Source organism: Hermetia illucens, chromosome 1 (assembly GCF_905115235.1).
Source record: "Hermetia illucens chromosome 1, iHerIll2.2.curated.20191125, whole genome shotgun sequence".
Classification (NCBI taxonomy): Eukaryota; Metazoa; Arthropoda; class Insecta; order Diptera; family Stratiomyidae; genus Hermetia; species Hermetia illucens.
In genome coordinates this window covers 131,974,491-131,988,919 of record NC_051849.1, presented here as the reverse complement: position 1 = coordinate 131,988,919, position 14,429 = coordinate 131,974,491, and the positions used below count along the sequence as shown (strand labels likewise).

The following is a 14,429-nucleotide window of genomic DNA, read 5'->3' as shown; positions in this document are numbered from 1 at the left end:
AAAAGGCGAGAACTACTATACTATCATTTGAACGCTTCATCCACCCAGCGATGTTAAAGGAGGGTATAGAGCACTTAGAACGACTTCTAAGAAATATTTCTCTTGGATGTCTTGCTGTAGGTGGTCTTCATACCTAAGCTGGGAAGATGACTATTCAAATCCAAAGAACTCCAAAGAACAGGCAAATCAGCTTAACACCATTTTTGCTGAAATGGCTTGAGAGATTGGTTGAGCGTCACATTCGCGAGAAGGCGCTAAGGTCGCACCCACTAAATGAAAACAAACACGCTTATCAACGTGGAAAGTCCTGTGAGTCTGTTTTTCACTTTTTGGTTTCAAAGGTAAAAGACGCAACTCAGAAAAGCGAGTACGCGATGGAGGTGTTCGTGGACATTGAAGGGATATTTGACTGTGCGTCAAAAGCTCTACGATGCCACCAGAGGGCATGGTGTCGATAAAACTTTAATTAAGTGGATCTACGCTATGCTAACGGAGAGATTTCGGTGTGCTGAAGTGGGTATTGATCGCTACCTAACAACGGAAGTGACGAAAGACTGCCCTCAAGGAGGTGTGCTATCGCCACTTCTGTCTAGTATGTTGATCGACTAAACACTATGCGAACTGCAAAATCTCTCAACACACGCTCAAGCTTATGCGGATGCCGTGATTGTGCTAACTGTTGGTTGGGATCTCGAAACGGTGTATAAAAAAACATAACGCGCCGTTGATTTGATTGACAGTTCAGGCATCGACTTTCAGTAAATCCAAATGAAACTACAATGTTATTATTTACAAAAAGGAGGAAACTATATGGTCTTTCCCTTTCAGAGATTAGGGGTACAACCTTTCAACTCTCTGAAGAAGTGAAATATCTAGGAGTTATTCTAGACAAGAAGCTTCTTTAGAACAAACATGTAGAAATAAAGATGAAACGAGCTTTCACAGCTTATGGGCTGTATACAGCCTATAGGCGGACCTTTGTCAAGACATAGGGACTTAGGCTTCAGGTAATAATGCACCCGTAGGGTGGTGGGTTAAGGTGAAACAAAATAGCTTTACTGCAAACTAGCCGCACTGCAAAGAACTCTGTGTCTGAGTATCAGCGGTGCTATGAGTACGACATTCGCCGCAGCTCTGCTTTTTGTATTACTCAATTTGCAGCCCTTGGATTAGCTTATTTAGAGCAAAGTAATGAGAGCAGCCCATAGACTTCTTCGGTTAAATCCAAGGGGAAGCAATAGACATGGGGGCACAGCACACAGACCTTCGGAAAGTACTAATCGAGACCTTTCATTTGAGATATGACTTTATTTGGTGAAAAAAAATTTACGCCTTCCTTTTGCATGGGGACCTCCCCTTAAATTCGACGTAAACTCGTTGTATGCGTGAGCGTTCACAGTCCCCACCTTTCCACTAAATTTGGTGTCAATCGCTACAACCGTCTCCAAGAAAATGCGTATGACGGACAGACAGGCCTACAGAAAACTGATTTCAATAAGGTTTTGTTTTACACAAAACCTTAAAAAGTAAAAATGAGATGTGGAAAGAGATTGTGGGCTTTCCTTCAAACTTTCCAGTATTATCTATCTACTATCTAAACTGAATTTAAGGGGGTCCTGTATGAAGGCCATTTTTTTCGCCTTTTTTAGAATTTTTTTCTGAAAAACTGGATAAAAGTACAAATACGAATTCTTCATCATACATTTATTAATATCTTGTGAGCATGCGTAGTAACTTTTCTAGCCCGATAGCATTGTTCATCATTGAAATGCAAAGCAACTTATAGACCCCTCTCCAAAAAAGGTGTTTTTCTGCTGCCACACTAGAGGGCGCTGTGATCATCTTAAAGGAACAATGTAAACGGAATTTTACCGTTCGGACTTAACTACAGTCCGCAAACTTGGATTATTATTGAAAGCGAAATTTTCGGTGCCTTGTTTAACTTTTTTTTGTAAATTTTGGTGTTTTTTCAAGGCTTCTTTAATGAATAAAAAACTACTGAATGAATCGCACTTATCCTAGTTTGCGGACCGTAGATATGTTTTACATACGTCGTGAAACTTTCAAAGAGTTTCGTTGGATAGATTTTGGGCTATGGTGGCAGCAGATTTTCAACTTGCAGTTTCGAGAAAAATGCATTTAAAAAGTACAATGCAATTTTTAAGCATAAAATTTTAACTGACCATTAATCTGTTATACTTAGTCCATAAACCTTAGGTTCCTTGAAGAAACACATGTAAAGTCTTGGCTTCAATTCTTATCATTTTAGCGAAGTCATTCGGACCGATCAATTCGCGCTTTATTACGACGATCGACGTAAACCTGACATGCGACATTTTACCTGTTTAACACTGTAATTTGCCCATATATTCTACACTACTATCTAGATATATATAACTAATGCCAAAAAAAAAAAGTCGATTCCTCGGATCCGACACACGGGATGATTTTCGGATAAGCTTTTAAAATATAATAATATTCCATTATTATTATTTAGGCAGATATTATTTTTATAGTCTGAAAAAAAAAAATCGCACACACCATTTCGTATGTTAAATTCAGCGCAAAATGATACCACTTGTTGCACAGATCACATATTTTCAAATTTGGTGACGATAGCTTCCGTCTACGAGTAAACCGGATTTGAAGAGGGTGCTAGCTATGATCTTGAGCCGTTGTCCCGTTCAGAAGCAGGGTTAGTTCATCTTGATCTGTCAAAGGCCTGATCTGAATGTAGTCGCTGGACTTTCAAGCCACCGTTGTTTCTGTCGGTCTTTTGGTCTTTTCCCATCGACTTCGATAATCACACCAATTTTGGTAAGTGAGTTCTCGTTAGCGCGAATAACATAACCGGACCATCCAAGATGCAACTTATAGACCCAAGATGCTTTTGTCCCGATCATAACCGGGGACGGTTCAAGGGTGCTAAATACCATATGAAGGGAAATTCATTATCTTAGGGTGGCTTACAATTGACCCGTGCTAGAAACACATCGACGTAATAATAGTTGCGAATACTCAAACTAGGCCAATTCAATGGACTTTCAGCAGTTTTTTTAACTTATATAGAGTCAAACAACACAACATATTTTTAGAAGAAATCGATTATGACCTCCGAGTCCCCGAACTTATTCTGATTGCTAAACCGAATATCATTTGAAGTAAAATTCTATTGTGCAATTCCATCTTCCCTCATTATCAAATTTGTTTTTGATAGACCTCATTAATCATGAACAATTCATTAATAAAATCCCTCATCAACAACTTGAATCATTTGTTGACTTTCATGTGCTATTCAATTGAAGTAACGAGTCAGCGATATTAGCAATCAATAAGCTGGAATTGTGGTAGGTTTGTTTGTTTACTATTTGTTATCAGTCTCCGAAATTGAATCTGCAGGACGCCGGATCTGGGTAATCGTTTTTACGTCAATTGCTAATTATTGATGTTTTTCTCAAGACCTTCAAAACTGATAAAAGGCAATTAGAACTAAAAAGTGACAGTTGGCCATCTCTTTTAACCTCGGTATCTTGCTGGAAATGAACCTGACAGTTGTATTTACATGCAGTGCACAAGAGTTATCAAAAACGCAGTATTTCAAGCGTACATAAATGGAGTGCCGGATTCGGTTGTTTTCGAAAACTGGACTGACGCCTTCCATGAGAAAGGTCAAAAGTCGCTAAGAATGAAAATTTGCTTTTGGTGTTGCAAAAATATAACATTCTTGCAAAATCGTCGCGACTCCAGTATTTTCGTCCTTGGACATTTAGAATATCTGCATTTCCGCGAATATTTAAAACAATTTGGTTTCTTGTTTTGAGTTCTTCGCGGAAAATTCACTTGTTGATTGCACAATGCTTGTGGAGATTTTTAGTTTCTACCGAACTTGAAAATTTATATTATATACGATTTTCTTACAACAACGATAATGTTCAAACCATCGGCCGTGGATTGCTATCTTGCAAATCAAGCCACCGATAAAACAGCGTGAGGAACGCACTGGCGATCGCTGCTACCGAGCCGTCCGTTGCAAAGATGTTTACTATAAACTGGACACTCGGGACGGCGCAAGAGATCTGTATCGGCTTTTCAAGAATCGACACTAACACTTTGGTTGCGTTAATGACAAGAACTGTACTTTGCTTACCGATCGACGGGCTGATAGGAATAGATATCGAAAACATTTCGAGCAGATTTCAATGGAAGAATTTGTTCATCCTCCACTATGACAAGCACCGCCGCTGGATGATGATTTGAAAGCCGGGCGACTGCATACAGATCAGGCTTTTGATAGAACAGAATAATGGAACCGATCAAGACGAGCTGACTCCGCTTCTGATCGGGACATAAGCTGAAGAAGAAAAAGATTTAATATCAGCCTTTTATGGAGAAGCATCTGCCCTGCCACGGTAGATGTGCAGGATAGGCCCTGGTTCTGTCAAAAAGTCAGCAAGGTCTGAGCGGCGTTAGAAATATTTTCCAGTATGCCAAATATTGGTAATGCTACTGATAATACGGAGAAACTAGCAAAAACCTTTCAGAAGAGGCATACTGACATCTGCCCTCCGCAAAAAACTCGATGGTGTGATACCAAATGCTACGGAATATAGTGTGAATGCGGGAAAACTGCTCTACTTTAGTAGCCCACGCACTCAATATGGTATAAACATAGCCATCTCTAAGCGCTTGCGTGGCGCCATTAACGAAATCAAGCGAATGATGACCGGTTGATACACGATTCATTTCTTCATCGCATACGAGCCACAGCGGGGTCAACCCGACCCAAAAGAAAACAATTATTCTCATTCGAACAGACCACTAGAAAGATCTTTACGATACACTGGACACTCAAGATGATAGGGTTTTTGTCGTAGGCGGTGCTACACGGGACATCTAGTGTTCAGCCCTTTACACTCACGTCTCACACAAAGCTGGTCTCGTGTAACTTGTCCAAAAGTGGAATGATAGTCTCAAACGGAACAAAGGACACTCGCTATCGATATGGGGTTGCGGTCATCCTGTAAAAATTCCAAGAGAGGCGTCTTTAATGGTGTGGTCATGCAATTCTCGTTGATGAGGACTCATCTGCTAAGATTGGTCTAAGTATCAAAGTCGCTGGGAAACGACCGAAAGGCCAATCGAGGCAGGCCTTGTACGTTAGATGATTTGAGAGTCTCTCGAGTTCACAAGAACCAAGCTTATGGACGGATAAAAAACCGATCGAGGCGAGCCAAGCCTACTGCTGACTGGGGCAAAGGCTAAATTAGAGGGAGAATATATCATGCTACTGATACTGTCATTTTATGCTAATTAGGGTACAATAAATTCACATTTGCTCTACTATAACTCGGTTAACAATGATAGGATCTCTTTCTACCGTGTTTTACATTTCTGTAAAATTTTGTTGTCCAAGAGCGAATTTAGGAATAGCTTCCAGTAATACTCGATTGGTGATGGTATGGAATGTTGCCTAGATCTTTTGTAGAGGCAACATCATGATTTTTTTCCTGCTTTTTCGGTCAGCTTGTCTCTGGGGACGATTTTTGTTTCACTTCTAATTTACACTTTCTGATGGCCATTCCTCTATCTTACAACCAACCAATGTTTCGCAAACTGTAAATCGTAGCACACATGATTATATTTGAAATCTCAAGGGATTATACGCATCCTGTGAAACCCGATTGATCCTTGGTTGGTATCGATTGAATTCCATACGTCTCGACGTTGGCAGCTACCTTTTGGTTATCGGCAACAAATTTACGTATAAATCTAATCAAATATTATGGCAATGTATTTCAGTGTATTTTCATGTTTTAATTCGATAAAATTATTTTGTAATATTCGCTTTTCAATTTGACTAAGATACATATGTATAAATTATTTTTTGTGTGAACTTCCTGGTTTGAGTCTGCAGTATTGTATTAACACGTTCGCTACGAATGGTATTTAAGAAATACGTCACCACAGACCAGCTAGAAATTTATTTATTTCTGTCAGGTGTTGTGGGTTTTGGTTGTCACTGGGCATCTTAGAAACACTTAGGCGTGCTCGTCATAATACTGGAGCTTCATCCGAAGACAGATTTTCGCCAGGATAATAAATGCTGTGAACATTACGCAAGATGCGTTCAATTGCTTGGTCAATTTTGTGCAATCGGCCAGAAATATCGTTTCTTGAACATATATTTCCAGGGTAGTTGTAAATAATGTTATTGCCCAATAAGACTTTATACTAGGCAGCTCCGCCATGTTATTTACATAGCATGCCTAGGTAAAGGAGGAGGGTTTCAGACAAAGTGCTTTGTACTATCCTCAGTAAAACAAAAATAAAGTGCTGCGATCAGGGAAAGAGATAAATATAGTTGGAGCTATTCCAGTATACTATATACTACCTGATCATTCTTGGTGACAGGTCTCGTGATAGGCCGAGCAAGCAAATGCAGCCAAAGTTGTTAAAAACAAAATGATCGTGTTGAGTCATAAACCTCGGAAAATGGGCCCCGGTCCTATCGAGATATGGGCAGGGGTTCTTGACGCATGGACGGCGTTTGAGTAACATAAGTAAATTAGTCCAAGCAATACGTGTCTGCACGCTAAATATTGGCACCATTACTGGAAAAACGGAGGAACTAATAAGAGCCATTCGGAAAAGGCGCATTGATATCTGCGCTCTACAAGAAATCCGGTGGTCTGGTGTCAAAAGTTGCGACATAGAACTTAAACGCGGTGAAAATGGCTATGAACTTCTTTATTTTGGTAGCCCACACACTCAATACGGTATTGGCATTATCATCTCAAAGGGTTTCCGTGATGCCATTGAAAAAAGTCGAACGATTTGATGACCAGCTGAGGAAGCAGGCAGATGGCAAAAGGAGGAGCGTGCAATGAGAATGGCGAGCATATAATCGATTTTGTAGACACCCGCGACCCTGTGATTATGAATATATGATTTATCAAACGATTCTCTCATCTTCCTACAGTTTATAGTCGGAACAGTAAAGCGCAAATCAACTATAGTCTCATAAGACACCAACATTTTACTACCGTAACTGATACGAAACCATCGCACCTCAACATCGACCGTTGATTGTCGTCTTACAAATCGAGCCACCGATAAAAAAGCGTGAGAAACACACTGGCTCGCTGGTATCAGGGTGGCGATTTCGTAAGAGGAAAGAAGAAATGATCTCATTTATCACCATTACGAATATGGAAGAATTGCGAAATCAAGTTAAAGACACGATCTACAAAGCGGCCTATGCAACCCTGGGGATTACCAAGGCAGGTAAGCGATTCCTCAACCGAGATAGTTGGCTTTGGAATGACGATGTTGAAACGAAGGTCCATGAAAAGAAAGGCCTCTACCACAAGTTTCTCTGGCCAAATTGGCAAATTTACAAGTATGCGGGAAGCAGAGGAGGCGATCCCTGTCACCCGAGCGGTCCATTACAAAGATCGATACGACAAACTCGACACTCGGGATGGTGAGAGAGATCTGTAAAGCCGATACGAACGCACACAGGACATCGAACACTTATTTTGCGCTAATGACGAGAACGGTACTTTGCTTACCGACCGACGCGAATATTTCGAACAGATTTCAATGAAAGAATTTGTTCATTCTCCACTCCTATAAGAATCGGAAATTTGGAGTAATTCCACCTGCCAGCGCCAAGTCGAGGAAGCAATAAAACGAATGAAATCGGAGAAAGCAACAGGACCTGACAACATGGCATCTGAGTTCTGGAAAGGGAAAAGCAGAGATCCTAATACTATGGCTCAGTGAATTCTTCAATGGTTATTGAGGAATGTAGAACACCATCTGACTGATAAGAAAGCACTACCGTTCCAATATGGAAAAAGAAACGTAATTCAGCAGAATGTTCAGATTACCGTCCGATTCGGTTACTTTCCCATACTATGAAGATTTTTGAGCGCATTCTACACAGTCGTAGTCGCGTATTGAAATAACTGTGAGTTAAGCCGGGCTTGCCAAGAACTGTGGAACCAACTGACGCAATACCCACTGGGTGGTTACTCATGGAGAAACATCGCCCTCTCTTCACATTCCATTTCTGGATCTGAAAAAAGCGTTTGACCGTGTGCCACATGAACTCATCAGGTATGTTTTACAATACCTAGTACTGCTAGCTTAAATTGCTTTACCACGATCCGAAAAGTGAAGTTCGAAGTGTGGCGGATGTATCAAAGCCGCTTCGTTTCTCTGTCGGCATTCATCAAGGAAGCGCCCTCTCACTGCTCCTCATTGTTCTCGTTTTACACACTGCCGACGGCAAGCGCCGTATGCTCTTCTTTATGCAGATGATGTTTTCCTAGCATCCAATAGCAAAAGTGATCTCGAGCAACTTGTTCAAAAATGGAATGAATAAAAATGTGTTTTTGACGACTGATCCCCATGAAACAGGCACTATTACTGTCAATGACCTGCACGGAATTGAGCGATTTAAATATCTCGGGACTATGTTATCATCAATAGAGAACTGCGTTATGACATTGCTTCACGCATTAACGCAACCTGGATGATGTGGCGTTCCACAACGCCGCAATGTCGTTCACCCTGTCGCCCTCTATGATTCTGAGTGTTAGACAATTGTAAAAGACAATGAACGGCGTCTTGCGGTAATGGCAATGAAAATATCACATTGAACTGGTGACAAGCCTTGATTACATCTGAAATAAGGATATCGGCGATCGATAAGGAGTTGCACCGATCATGGAAAAATTGCGAGAGGCGTCTTCGATGGTTTGGTCACGTAATTCGCGGTTACAAGAAGTCACTTGCCAGGATTGGTCTGAACATCGAAGTCGATAGTAAGCGACGAAAAGGCTGGCCGAGACACGGTGGCTTGATTCCCTTGATGATAATTTGAAGGCCTCGTGTCTAAACTAAATTGTGTCAACTCATGTGCACGGGATAAAGGCTAAGGGAAAAGGAAGAAGAAGACTTTGTACTGGACATCTGGATATTTCCAATAATGTTGCACAACCTCAAAAACGTTTTAATTCTTCAGACGTAGTTCCATTTATTCATACATAAACCGTGTTTTTGTTTGTATGCCAAATCTTCCTATATTTGCTGGAGAAAATCGTCCCTCATGGTGTTAAAGGGATGTATTGTTCATGGATCGCTGGAGACAATTGACAGGATTCATCCAATGTTGACTGATAAACAACGGGTTTCAACGCAGGCGGCGGTGAATAGAGTGGTAATGGAATTCAATTAAACCGGCGACACATATATGTGACGCTTGGCAGCGAACGCGTTAAAGAAATTGAATAAGAAGTTTAAAATTGAAGAGGCAAATTCAGATAAAAACAAGTTGAAACGTTGTGTTCCAAGTACTTCACTATTTCAACATTTTCTGTTGACCGTAATGCAATACACGTTTTTCTTCCCCCCGCACCCCCAAAGCAAAGTATTCCTCGATTGAATTAAATTAGTTCTTCTGTTTGCTTATTTTTCCTTCGCCTACTTAATGCTGATATGCACGTATACCCACATAGCTAGTGAAATTCTAAAAATATATTCTTGGCGAGAATTCTCCCCCGCGGTAAGAAACAGTGGTCATTAATTGACGGGAAGCATGTGCTCCTTCGCTGTCAGCGTTATCCGCACCATCTTTAAGGAATTCGATAATTCTTCCGTGGTTCTCCAGCCATAAAACAATATAACCAATCAAATAGCTGGCGTGCACCGCGCTTGTCTTCGCCGATACTTGTACACATGGGGGCTGCTAAATTGAACGATAATACCACGGTAGTCTTAATGTGCACTTTTAGCTCTCAGTAGCATCCTTCCAACAAACACGTTAAAATTACTTGTTGGAATGGAGAAGTTCCGTTGCTTGGATTATAAAGAAACGTTGCGAAATTGGTTCAGCAATACATGATTTTGCCAATTTTATTGTGCTCCTCACGGTTCCAGACCAATAAAACAAATTAAGTGGTAACATATTTGGTTGAGTGCCTTCATATCTTCGAGCAACAATAGTAGCTAATAGCTTACAAGGGCTTTTAGCTTGTATGAGGCACCACATGTTGTACCCACTTATGGCGTTTTTTATCTCGGCATAATATTATGTTTTAATCCATTATCTATACGCGTTCGTGATATAATCGTAAACATAAAATATGTGTCGACTAATCGTGTTAAAACTCGTCAATTATGACCTTCAGCTAATAGTCCAATTTCAATATGGACATAATTCTAATTGAATGATTGGATGTCGTCTGGAGAGTTACAATATGTCATACACGTCCGGAAGAAAGATCTTCTTGGCTTTCCCGTTTCAAATCACCTCTTGGAAAATGGTGTTTCGATTTAAGGAGGCGATACGCAGACATTGCTTGATTTACATGTATAATGATCCTATGATAAGTAACTTATTCATCCAGTTAATATTCTTCCTAGCACACTCGTTAAGAATGAAGTCAAGGAGGGATTTCTGAGGTACAAAAAGGTAAAGACGAAAAAACAGTTAGATAACCGTTGAGGTAGGAACTGCACAAAAAGAAAGTCTTTCATCTGGAATTATTTCATTCTTCCACTCCTTGAGATGGAACTCCCCCAAGTTTGTCACCATATGCAGGCTTTAATAGCGCTAGAACAAATTTCCTTTACAGATACACCTCGGCCCGATTGGGATAATAGATTCCACCGTAAGGTGTACAATACGCACTTCCTTTATGTGTGACCAACCCACTTCCGCTTTCGCCCACTCACCAACCCATTCACATCAACGTTCAGTGCCAACGACGTTCTTCATTCGAAATTATATCAATCCGGAGTCCGCCGATAACTCCGTGCAGGCAAGTATTGATTTATAGCTTCCAAGTAAAAATGGAGGTCATTTTCCCCTTTATTATAATATATAATCATATATCATTGAATTCATATTAGAATAATCCTATATTATTATAATAGCCATCAATTTGAACTAGGACCTCACCCTCAGATAACAATAGTTGCGTCGCCATTATCAAAATGACATCATGTTGAAGATAACTTACGGAAGACTTCCCAGAATACCATAGTGCAGTATTTTGAAGAGGGGAAGGCCGCTAAAGTGCTTTCACAAGCTGAAGCCATTGAATCGGTGACCTTTCGTTCGAAAGTGCGGTCTAACCTGGGCCCAAAGATCCCCTTTAAATAAATATAATCCCTGCCGTTGGGTGCATTCTGAATGGATGATGCATTCTTTAGTAAAAACCTTCACAAATACAAGTCGACAAACCGAACGCTTATCGCTTCAGGTATGAACGATTTTGTGCATCTCTTATACAAGAGAATATAAGAATATTTGGGTGTACCTTGTACCTTGTTTGTGCATTTAGTTTGTCGGACTATTCTCTTTAGTGTGATATTTACACTCAAAGTCTCAATTTGCAATAAATTTGCACAAACGTGACAAGTTTTACCTGTTATAACTTTCTTAGTAACAGTGCGAGTATCATGCTCTACAGTACAGCTTATGTTACTAACTTGATGATTCTAAGATAACCTTAAGGGAGGTTTCCAGCCAATTTTTAAGAATATAGTATTAACTAACTATTAACTTTATTGCACACCATCTGACTGGTAACGAAGTAGCACAGTTCCAATATGGAAAAAGAAATGTAGTCCAACAGAATGTTCAAATTACCGTCCGATCCGGTTACTTTCCCATACCATGAAGATTTTTGAATGCACTGTTGACAACCGTATTCGCGAAATCGTTGAAATAACCGTTAATCAAGCTGAATTTGTCCGGAACTGAGGAACTACTGACGCAATACAGGCTGCGCGGTTACTCAGGGAGAAATACCGTGAGAAGCGTCGCTCTCTTTACATTGCATTTCTGAATCTAGAGAAAGCGTTTGACCGTGTGCCACACGAACTCATCTCGTATGCTTTACGACAACACTTAGCGGCAGGAGAACTCGGGCGCTGGGTTCAATTGCTCTACCACGATCCGAAAAGTAAAGTTCGAAGTATGGCGGGTGCATCAAAACCGCTTCGTGTCTCTGTTGTGTTCATCAAGGAAGTGCCCTCTCATTACTCCTCTTTGTTCTTGTTATAGACACCGTCACACGGGATATCTAACCTCCAGCGCCCTACACACTGCTTTATGCAGACGATGTTTTCTTAGCATCTGATAGCAAAAATGATCTCAAGCAACTTGTCCAAAAATGGAATGATCGCCTCATGCAACACGGTCTCAGATTGAATTTAAACAAAACTGAATTTTTGACGACCGATCCCCATTAAACAGGCACAATCACTGTCAGCGGCAGTGATCTGCCTAGAACTGAGCGATTTAAATACCTCGGGTCAACGATATCAGCCAATGGAGAACTGCGTTATGAAATTGCTTCACGCATTAACGCAACCTGGATGAAGTGACGTTCCACAACTGGTGTTCCTTGTGATCGACGTATCAACGAACGTCTCAAATCTAAAATTTACCGCAATGTCGTCCGTTCTGCCGCTCTCTATGATTCGGAGTGTTTGCCGTCCGCGATCGATATGGGGTTGCACCGTTCGTGGAAAACTGCGAGAGGGGCGTCTGCGATGGTATGGTCACATAATTTGCGCTAACGAGAATTCACTTACCAGGATTGGTCTGAACATCGAAGTCGATAGTAAACGACCAAAAGGCAGGCAAGCCTCGAGATTGCACCCAGATCAGGCATTCGATAGAGCCAAATGGCGAAACCGATCATGACGAGCCGACCTCGCTTATGAACGGGACAAAAGCTGAAGAAAAAGAAGAAGAATTAATTTTATCATTATTATTAACTTAATTTAAATAGGTATCGGCATGAAGGGCATTTTTAAGCCTTCACACTGTATAACTGCAGTTGTATGATTTTTTTAGATTTTTCAGCGAGTAGTTTCCGTGAAAGAAATTATCATTTTCCAGACCTCATTTTCCCCCTCCTGCATCAAATGTCAGCTTTGGAAAGTACTAATCCTTTTATTTCATACCCTACATGACTACATTCGGCAAACAAAATTATACCCCTCTTTTGAATGTATGGGGAGCACCCCATGATATTACTCACCACATGTAACGGGATTCACAGTTCCCAGCTTTCGTAGCAATAAATGCAACCATTTCCAAGAAAAGAAGTGTGATAGACAGGCAGAACGATAGTAAACCGATCTTAGTAAAGTTTTCTTTCAGATAAAACCTTAAAAAAGTAAATTGAATATTTTTCCCTAAAAAATGAAGTAAAATTTTTAGGTACTTACCCTTCAGATTAATTTTATATCTTCAGCTGAAAATAGAGGAAATTCGGAAATGAATAATGAATGGAATATAGTACGCTAAAGTTAAAGTTTTAAATTAATTTACATAAAAATAATCCAAGTTTGGCGAATTGTTCATTCCAGATTTTGTTCAACCCAAGAGCAGTTATAATATTTTCACGATTTAATATCTTTGGCTTGCTAGTAATTAGATTTTGGTTGCATCAAAATGTGCCCAAAATATTCTTGGACGTTTTTTAATTGAATGACTCATAAAATTTCGGTTCATCAAATGTTGAGCTGCCCCAAGCAGTAATTAATGCTGAGCTAAACGAACGATTGGAAAGGACCGTTGTATTTGGGACTGATAAAGGAACGGCTGGCCCAATTTTTGAAAAATTTCCTTCAATTCATTCCGTGCTGGAAATTTAAAAAGAAGATCGTTTGATCCCGGTTGCCAATGATGGTAAAAAAAAAATGACGGAAGTTTATAGGCCTATACGTTGAGTACCAGATCAAAAATTTGGTAAGAGGCTTCTTGTTACAATAACAAGTCGGGAAACCGGGAGCTGGACGCTTCAGGTACGAAAGGTTTTGTGTATTCCTTAGTACATAGCACGTAATATATGCATATATTATGTGAGAGTATCCACTGTCGGGTGAGATTGACATTCATAGCCTTGAATTTGCAAAGAAGCAACAGCTTTGACGTATTATAACTTTGTTAGTAATAGTGCGATTTCCAGCCTCCAGCCTCGCGATCTTTTTCAGATTTTTCGGTTGGGTAGTTTCTGAGAATGGCCCCCTTAGAGAAATGATCACTTTCAACTGTCCGCACTCTTCACCTTTCCAACAAATGCCAAAACTAAAACTGGGTTCGAAAAGTACTTACCGAGACTTTTAATTTGATACCCCACATGACCATATTTGATGGAAAAAAAATTTACACACCCCTTTTCCATGTAAAGCCTTAAAAAGATAAAAATGCGTGTGACGGACAGACAGACATTAAACCGATTTTAATAAAAACCTTAAAAACAAAAAAGATCATTCTTAAGCCATCATATTTTAAAGTCGATAAGAGTGAAAAAAAAGTAATTTGTCATATTTTACTGGCCAGAGATGGCATACCAAGTATAGGATTCCGTTCCTACCTACTGTAATATATTCGTAGGCAA

General features: G+C 40.1%; 1 protein-coding gene across 8 annotated transcripts in view; it reads right to left on the bottom strand.

The window, feature by feature from the left end:
* The window catches only part of LOC119649969 (platelet-derived growth factor receptor alpha), a 157,111-nt gene that overhangs the window by 105,950 nt on the left and 36,732 nt on the right, over positions 1–14,429 (bottom strand). For all 8 annotated transcript variants that reach the window (XM_038052417.1, XM_038052476.1, XM_038052408.1 and 5 more), the window contains exon 2: positions 13,255–13,280. The gene's annotated coding sequence lies outside the window, so the exon portion shown is untranslated. The remainder of the gene's footprint in view (positions 1–13,254; positions 13,281–14,429) is intronic.